The 10,259-nt window shown below is 31.4% G+C and overlaps 1 non-coding gene across 1 annotated transcript; it reads left to right on the forward strand.

The window, feature by feature from the left end:
- Positions 1-223: 223 nt before the first annotated feature.
- LOC128032806 (small nucleolar RNA R71) lies at positions 224-329 on the forward strand. The gene has a single exon (XR_008189143.1). It is a non-coding gene; the product is annotated as a small nucleolar RNA R71 (small nucleolar RNA).
- Positions 330-10,259: the final 9,930 nt, after the last annotated feature.

Genomic DNA, 10,259 nt, shown 5'->3' on the forward strand with positions numbered 1-10,259 from the left:
CAACGAAGTAATTGCATCAAGCTCTAAGGTATCAGCAGCTCTCTTTTACATTCTAACTCTTGTGGTAGGGTACCGATAGTCATTGTTGGCAATCTTTTCCAAAATCTCATATGCTTCGTTGTAAGATTTATCCAACAATGTACCATTAGAAGATGCATCCACTACCATTCTTGTATGTGCATTCAACCCATTATAGAATATTTCCATTTGAGTCCAGTGCTGAAATCCATGCATCAGACATTTTTGAATTAAATCTTTAAATCGTTCCTAAGCTTCATATAAAGTTTCATACTTAAATTTCTAAAAAGATGTGATCTCATTTCTATACTTGAAATGCATGTTTGGTGGATTATACCGTAGCAAAAACATCTGGCAAAGGTCAATCCATGATGTCACTGTCCCCGACGGCAAAGCGTTCAACCATGCTCTTCCTCAACCTCTCAAGGAATATGGACACAATTTAAGTCTCCAGGCATCTTCAGGAACACCTTGTTTCCTAAACGAATCACAGACTTCTAGGAAAAGTTACAAAAACAATCTTTGATCTTTAGTGGGCAGTCCTCCAAACTATCCTACTGTTTATAACAACTAAAACATTACTGGTTTTAGTTCAAATTGATGCGCTTGTCTTTCCAGCCTAACTATCCCTGGATTCAAATCATCCAAAATTGGCACAACATGCTCTTAGATTGGTTTATCTCGGTCATCTATCACCACATGGACATGCGAATCAGTGCCCTGAACATTCAAATTATCATTCATACCTGGTATCACCCTTCGAACAGGAGAATTAACATATTGACCATTCGGATTATCATTGAGACCAGGATCATTCCCGTTCCTAGCCATTTTTTTCAGTTGTTTTTACTTTCTTCGCAAAGTTCTATCAATCTCTAGGTTAAACAGATCTCCTTGTTTAGTTGGAATGCCTCTTCTCATGCACTGATGGAAACCCTGTAGAAATTAAATTAAACTAAGTTAAATAAAAATATTATAAATATGTAAAATAACAAAACCAAATTTCCAATCCCCGACAACAGCGCCAAAAACTTATAGCGTGTGAATATGATATGCGAATTGTGCAAGTATACACGTTGGATCAAGTAATAAAGTAATGAGTGAGTATCGTTCCCATGAGAATTGGATTGAGGTACTAAAGTGGTCAAGTTATTATAATAAAAAGTGATTAATGCTATGGTAAAGCTATGGTAAGTATGTAGTGGCAATTAAAAGGAATAATAGTGTATGCAATATGTGGAATTAATAAATACTTGGAAATGTTATGGAAAAATAAGAGTAGAAATGTAATGACAACTATGAAAATTATTATATGAATAGTATGTAACTAACAAATAAACAACTAAGGATGCGATGGCAAAGATACTACGACAAAATATAAGGGTTACGCGATGTTGAGTGGGAAGGTCAGGATCACTAAGAATATACTTTTCATGCCAGCAATGCCTCAGCAAAATCATACTTAACCTACTGCTTAGAAGAGTTCCAAAGTGGTCTGTTTCGTTCGAAGGCAGAAACCTCAAGTTACCTTGCTTGTGTCTATAGGCCTTTAATATGGTACCCTGTAGTGTTTCTTTCTGTATGAATGTTACTCTATGTCTAGAGTCTACTACAAGTATATGTTGAGTACTTGCTCATATCATTCAACCACGGTCTAACTAATCTAACATTTTCAGACTTTAGATTAATTTAAGGGTATGCTACACAGTCGACTATGTCTAGGGATTGCTCACATAAATTTTAAAGAATAAAACAATTGAATGAAACCGTAAAAATAATTCAGATTTACATTGTAGCCATTAAAGACAGTTAAAGTTTCTCCAAAATAATCTTAACCCTTTGAGATTTAACTCATAGGTTGACAAATAACATTCAACTCAAACATAATTTTCATCACTATAATTCATGAAGGAACAAATTAGGAATAATGTTAAGAAGACAACGTTCACTTGTCTAATCCACACTCAGCTGCGCAGTGTCCTAAGGTGGTTGAGAGGGGTTGCCTGCGTCTTTCCTCTTCATGTCTCTATTCAGCCACTACCTTCTAATTTTCCTAATGATCTCTACCTATAGTTCCGCGTCCTAAGTTTTCCTCCTTTGCTTCTTTTTAAATTGTTTTTTTTCTTTTTCAGGATAATTACAATAGCCCCAAGATTTATCTTCTCCTCTTTTCTAGGTAGATTTATCTAGTACAAGTAGAGTTGGGCTGAAACTGATATACGCTGAATGCTGACTGGACACCTTCTTGGCATTACCACAGCATACGAGCTGGCAATCTGACCACCCTTTTGCCCTGACAAAATTTCACTCATTTATTTCTTGTTCCTTACCCTACAACTATCAATACCACAAAACACAGCCCTTCCACGAGTAATTAAAAGCACCTAATATTTAAACACAACCTAAGTTCTAATGCAATGTTAAAAAAACTAATGAAATGTCCTAAAATGTAACTAGATGTACTTAAGTACAGGCAATTATTATAATATTTATTTTTATATTCGTCATAAGCATTACATAATCATATACAAATATATATTACATATATATACTTACCTATTTAGTGACCTTTGTCACGTCAAATTTTAGCATACATTAAAAGTCTCAGAAATTTATATATTAGATAAAACCATACCCATAATTATATATATTATATAATAAGACCCATGCATATATGTACATAGTAAGACCCACGCATATATATATATGTATATTATATTATATAATTTATGTATAACAACCCACACATATATATATGTATATTATATTATATATATAACACCAAAATCCATTAATATATATTATATGTAAAATAAAACCCATGTATATGTATATTATAAGTTCACGCATTTTGCACTATTAAAATCGCACAGTGTATATACTCAACGATTCAACCAAAATTACAATGATTTGCATAAGGAAGAGTTCGCATACCACAAGTGCGGGTTCGCAAGCCACACTTCGACTCTCTAGCTTTTGTAATTCATGCTAAAACATGGCATACAAATGCACTCAGCTGTAGCTCACCACGGCTCGTCGAATTAGACAACTTTTTACTTGCCTTTATCTCAGTTTGTTGAGGCTCCACCAACGTTTTCAGCTTCGCACAAAAATATTCATATTACTAAGCATTCAAAAACAATCTAACTTATCTCTTTGTGTTCATGCAACGACACTCCACTCATACATACTTATTCGGCTTATTTCGTACAATCTACTTCGCTTAATTTCTTATCTTTTTTAATTTAATTAAATCCTTAATTTCTACCTCCTAACCCCCTAACTTGTGCCTAATTATCGATCTAGGCCGATAATTCAACTCAATTTTACTAGGCATTACTTTTCTCGAAAACCACCGTTCATCCTCATTCTCAAAAGACAACAATTTAATCAATGCAATTACTTAAAGATATTGATAAATTGAATCTGTAAACCTCTTAATCTTATCAAAATATTGAAAATCATTTAAAAAAAATCTCCTAGCTCTTTATGATGAGATTCACCATTTTTTATGCAAAAGATAGCTTTAAAACCATGGATTGATCTATGAAAATTTAAATTAAAAACACCTAATAAAAATTTAATATATAAGAAAAATAATAGATTTACCTTTAATTCGAAAACCTCCACGAATTTGCACCAATTGAGCAAAAATGAGCTAAGTTTAGGTGAGAAATTGGAGATGAAAGAGTGATTTTCTTGCAAAATTGAAAGAATAAAGAGTGTTTGGATACCAAGACAATACGAGATATGCAAATATTTTTGAGAGAAAATTTTTTAATCTAGATCTAACAACTTTTAAAAATGAAAAAGAAATGGAGAGAGCTTGGGAGACAAGTTATTTTTATAGCCAACTAATTTTTTAAAATTGGGCTATTTGCCCTCTAAGTCCTCTCCTATTTCTCCCTTATTCTAATAGCTCAATTTTTAACTACTAGCCTTAATTTACACATTTAACCTCTACATTAACAACTACTCCAAATTAGTCTCTATTATTATTTACTTATGCCTCGATTATGAATACCATAATTATTTAATTTAATTATCATTTTTACTATTATTAACTAATTATTTATTTAATCCTATTTTAATTCAAATGTCCAATTCTACTAACCCGATTTTCGAGATGTGACAAGTTTTACAAAGAAGGACCCTACTGACCATACGCGTTTTGACAACCTCTAGACTGTCTACCATCCCTCTAGAAAGTACCACGAGCTACTTTCTTAATCTTTTTAGCCTCAACGAACTTATGTGCCCTTTCATATAAGTCCGCTAGGCTTTGCGGCCTATTGTTAGTAACTGAATGCTGAACATGCTCATTCTAAACTCCCATAATGAAGGCATCAATGTACCACTAATCTTCCAAATACTTCGTATTCAATGTCACCGCATGGAATTGTTTAACATAATCTTACATAGATTCTCCTTTCCTTTGCCTCACTAGTATTAAACTCATTGGTGTGTTCATTATCGTCCAATGGGTAATGAGCCTACTCAAAAACATCTGGCCTAACTATGAGAAATTTCATATGGAACTCTGCTTATACCAGTCTTTCACGCTTCCCTTGAGAGTTGTTGAGAAAGTCTTACACTTTTCCGCGTCAGAAGCTCTAAGCATTTTCATATAATTGTTATATTGCATGAGATGTGCTCTCAAGTCTGTTTTCCCTTCAAAAATCTCCTTCAATAACTTTAATTCTAAAGCTAACCCCACAGTTGTGAGCTCTAGAGCCAATGGATTTTTAGAACAGAACAACTAGTTCATGTCCTGGACGTCAGGATGCAACATTTGCACATATTTACGCAAAGCATCCATTTCACTTTGCCATGACTTTGCATGCCCTCCAAAAGCTTCCTCTTGGAGTAGCATAACATTTCCCTAGAGATCAGAGTGGTCAAATTTATGTCTTCCTCCTCAATTTTTCATTTTGCCTCAACAATTCCTGATGAAATAGCTGCTGATGCTCAAACATGGTATTCTGCTACATCATTTTTTCTTTCATGAGTTGCAACTGCTCCTATAAATCAGATAATTGCAGTGATGATGCCTCTTGGTCAGAGGGAAAGAACGACCCCTAACCAGACGGAACATTGAGATCAAAAGACTTAGAGGTACCTGTCTAGCCTGAACTACCCAAGTTTTTTGGTAGGTCAGCAAACCAACTAGCAAAAAGGTTCATCTCTTGAGACTGGTTGTCAGCTTCAAAACCTCCAACTCGGTTTGATGGCAAGTTACTGGGGAAATTCTCATTAGGGTGAGTCATCGTTGTTTTCTAATTTTTCTGGTGGTCAGAAGTGTGTCCACGCTCACTGCACCAAACTGTTAAGTGTTTTTGTGAGTCTCCCTCTCATGGAGGCCAATTTCCCTATTTATATGGCAAGATTCCTCAATGAGCGTAATAGGATTAGATAGGCCCTCATACATGCCAACACATAACCTACTCTAGGGTCAACACGTGCCTCTTGAGTATGGATTTGCGCTATACAGGCGAACTATGTGGTTTAGCTAACTATACATTTATCGAGGTAAAAAGGGTCGGGTCGATCTTTATCGGGTAGCGATTCGATTATGGCGAACATAACAAGCCTATTGATCAAAGGTATTCATCAAATCTCCAAAGTCGTAAGATCGATTCACAGGTTGTGTCTGTGTGATAATTTAAATGGATGTGTGCATAAGTATATGATTTTGAGATTTTATTGTATAAAAAAAGCATTCTTAATTTTTTTAATCTAATCTCATTATTTAAATCATTCTTATTTTGAACAAAATTTTGATTTTAAGCATATTAATAGACTTAGGTCCCCGAAAATCTTAATGAGCAAATAGTGGCTCTTCATATTTAAATCTTGATTATTACAGCCTCTATCTCAATTTATAAGCTAGTGATGGTAAAAGAAAAAAGGCCCACGTCTAATTTATAGTAACTATTGTTTTTAATAATAATACTAATAATAAACACTTTCCAGTTCAAGTCCCGGAGGAAATGCAAATTCAGGTTATGGAGTTTGTCGAAACTATTTTTTTTTTGAAAGGGTCGACTTTTTATTTAAAAACAAAAAAGAGAATGGGAGTCGCCACCAATCTTTTTTTATGAGGTGTGATCGGATCACCTCTTAATTTGATCGTTTTAATAAACGGTTTGATTTACTAAAACAATATTTTTCGGTCCACAAAAATCTAGAAAATGGGTTCGAGAGTCAGTTACGCATGAGGAAGGATTAGCATCCCCGTGAAGCCCAAAATTGGTACCTAGTTGATTAATAAATGTCTTAGTGCCGAAAATTGAGAATTTGAAGAGATTTTAAAATACGATCATTTGCTAAAATATTACTTAATTGAATTTTTACGGAAAAAAGCATGTTTCACGTTAATCGAGAAGAAGGATTACGTCCCGTAAGTTAGGTCACAATACCTTAAATTCTCGAAACAAGAATAAACACCAAAAATTTATTTATTTTAAAAGATATTTGATTATCTCGGTTTTAGAAAGAAATCATATTCCGTAAGTTAGAACACGATTTTCTAATTCCAAGATAATGAAAATTAATCTCGGTTTAAAAATCTCATTTTTTATGCATTGTGCGAAAACGAATAACATTTAAAATGTCGTGTACTTAATTTGTCCGGGTGTGATATACAAATGAATGAGTGATGTAATTTTCAGGTAAAAATAAAAAGGTGAAACATGCACAAAAATAAACATAACATGAGAATATCAAAAGAATAAGTAATAAGATAACACGAAATAAGAATAAAATGACAGTAAATAATAAAAATTTACACATGTAAAAGAATATAAAAAGTTTAAAATTTTCTTTTGTATAAATAATGAATGAAATGGTGAGTAAATAAATAAGTAAATAAATAAAATAGATATATAATATTAAATTTGATTATTATTTTTAGGGTAAAATAATAATAAACAAATAATATTAATTTTAGGTAACAAAGATAGAGAATAATAACTAAATAAATAATATAAACATGGAGAATATAAAAAGGAGTATTGATAACAAGATAAATAAACAAATAATAATAAATAAATAAAAGAAGCCACGAAAGGAACCAAATTCGGTTAAATGAAGGACTAAATTGAGTTTAAAATAAAAACTAGGGCCTAAATTATAAAAAGAAAACTAAAGGACAAAATCAAAAGTTAAATGAAATTTAGGGGACAAATTTTAAAATAAAAAAGGAAAGGGCAGATTAAGGGGTGAAAATAAAACGCGCACAAAGGGAGGGGGACCAACAGTGAAATTATTCCAGGCCTCCAAAACACACAGCTTTAATGGGGACCAAAATGAAGCAAAAATAAAATTATAGGGTAAATTTAAAAAGAAAAAAATAAAATGGGACCAAATTGAAAACACTAAAAAAGGCGGAAGGGCTGAAGCAGTAAATAGCCCATTTCTGTTTAAAACATGCAGATCCCAGGGGTATTGAGTCGGGTCGGATCGGATAGCCCCAAAACGACGCCGTTTTGGGAGTTTAGGGAGCTAAGTGAAACAACATCGTTTCACTAGGCTATTTAAGCCAAAAAATTCCCAAAAATTTCATTTCTCCTCTTTTGTTAAAAAAAAAAAAATTGAAACTCTCTCTTTTCTCTCAACCCCTCCCTTCTATCCGGCCATAGGGGTCGCTGGACACTGTGGCAGCCGCCGGTCACCGGCGACGGCGCCGCCATTCCCGGTGGCCGGAAAATACCGAAAAATCCCCTCTTTACTATTTTTTAAACCTAAACCTAGATCTAAAGGCGAAAGCCTAAAAAGAAAAGAGAAAAAAAAAGAATCTAGCCACCCTTTTTTGAATCCCGAATGAAACCCTAAAGGGCTTCCGTGGCTTTGGCGAACGGAGGAAACCTCCGATGGTGACGCGATACCAAGAAGCAGGTAATATTTTTATTTTATTATTCTTATTTTCGAAAATAAAAAGAAAGAAAAAAATCACCTTTAAAAATTTCTATTTTGTTTTTTGATTGATATTTTTGTGTCCGAAAAAATACAAAGAAACTGTTTGTGGCCTTTATAGTCGGATTACAAACTATTAGCTTCTATTTTTTTTGTCCGTTTCTATGTTGTTTCTTCTGCTTGGCCCATTTTGCTGTTGCGTGTTCTCTTTTCCTGCAGGTAACAGTGGCAGAGGTATCAAATGCGTGCGAGATGGTGGTTGGCGTGCGGCGGAGCGAAGAGGTTAGGCTGGGGGCTAGGGTTTCTGTTGCTAGTTTAGGTTGTGGGCTGTTTGGGCTTGTAAAGTTTGGGTAGTGGTTTTTAAGTAATTTGGGCTTATTTATTGTAAATGGACTCTTTATATTTTGGACTCAATTTTTATTTTTGGCATTGGGCCCGAGTAAAATTGGGTTATTACAAAGTTAATGTTAAAGATTCGTCCAATGTCTCTTTCAGGGCGCAACTTTAGGCCCTTAATGGTGGGATCTCAATTCACACTCATCCAAAACAACACAGCCGCTAATGGTTTTGGAGACCTAAATACCCATGTTTATGGTTCCGTACAATTCAGATCAACGTACAATCTTAATATTATAATATAAATTCGTGTGTGAAAACCAAATATTTAAAATATAAATTTATATTTAAAAATAACATAAAATATATAATTTAAAATTAATAATAATAACACATGAAATATATATGATATTAAAATAAAAAATAAGTTAAATTATAAGTAAAACGAAATTTAAACACATGAATACATCAGATTATGTTACTAAATGAACACAATTATTTATCATGGTGTTGTCATCAATCCTAAGTTGATATTGAGTTAATTTGTGATATCATTCCAGTCAACAACATTACTAATACATACAATTAATGAAGACAATAAAATGTGCATAATAAAATTAAAATGTTAAAATAAAATTTTGATTGAGTAGTTAATTTAAGAATTTGTTAATCCAAATGACATTGGTTCAAATATATCTTATGCATATTTTTATTGAGTTTTTAGAAAAGATAAAGACTAAAATACCCTAAAATAAATTATTTTAAATGTGAAGGAAAATTAAAATAATTTTCCGTTGAAACTCCATTAATGGTAACACCAACTTTATAAACAACTTTATGAATAGTATATAAATATGATTGTGGGTGAAAGTGTTTAAGAGGTTTTATATTATATTTTATCAAGTTTGGCTTCACCCACCCAAATTTGTATATATTTGTAAATAATTAATACCAAATTGTTAGGTTTATTTATAATTTTTATAAAATATTATTTTATTTCATATTTAGTAATTATTTATTCTTTTTACTATTGTTATATAGATTTTTTAGTAAATTTCTATACCTAAATAACTTAAACATTCATATTTATAATATAATATATTGTTAAAGTGCAAATTTGTCATTATTCTATAGGTGAATATTGAAATTTGTCACTATACTTTTTTCATTGATATTTATCATTATATTTTGAAACTATGACTAAATTTTCCATTAAACTCTTATGTGATTAAATTTTACCACTAGAATTTTATTAAAATTACTTTAATTTTTAGTTACATTTTACCACTCGATATTAATTTTAATGATTTGAAAACATAATTTGATAAGAACAATTCTTTCAAACAATTTATTTTAATAGTTAAAAATAATTTAACTTATGAATATTAAAATTAGTAAACTAAAATATAATTTCTATTTAATGAAATAAAACTTGAAAAATAAAATCCATATATCATAAAAGAAAAATAAATTTATTTCTATAAAATAGCCCTTTTATTTAATTTTAATATTATATGTTATTGTTAAATATTAAAGTAAAATGTAAAAAATTAAATTTTGTCTTCAAATTATTTTAAATTAAAATTTAATATAAAATTTAATAAAAATTTAATTTTAGTGGCAAAATTCAATCAAATAAAAGTAAAGTCTTAAAATTCAATATAAAGTTAAAAGTGTAGTGGTAAATCTATCTCTAGTTCATAAGAATAATGACAAATATCAATCAAAGTGAAGTATAGTGGTAATTTTTAATTTCCGCTTAAAGTATAGTGAAAATTTTGCTTCTTAGCTCTATAAGATAATTTAATTTTTATATGCTTTAAATTACATAATATATAAACATAAATGAAAAATAATATACTACCTTGAAAAATGGATCCAAAAGAGCTTAGGCTTTAAATATTGAAGCTCAAGCTTGACCCATATTTTAAATGAGTTTAATTTTTTGCCCAAGTGTAGCTCATATATGAATGCATCTAATTTTTTGGCCA

This window comes from Gossypium raimondii, chromosome 1 (genome assembly GCF_025698545.1).
Source record: "Gossypium raimondii isolate GPD5lz chromosome 1, ASM2569854v1, whole genome shotgun sequence".
In the NCBI taxonomy this organism is placed as follows: Eukaryota; Viridiplantae; Streptophyta; class Magnoliopsida; order Malvales; family Malvaceae; genus Gossypium; species Gossypium raimondii.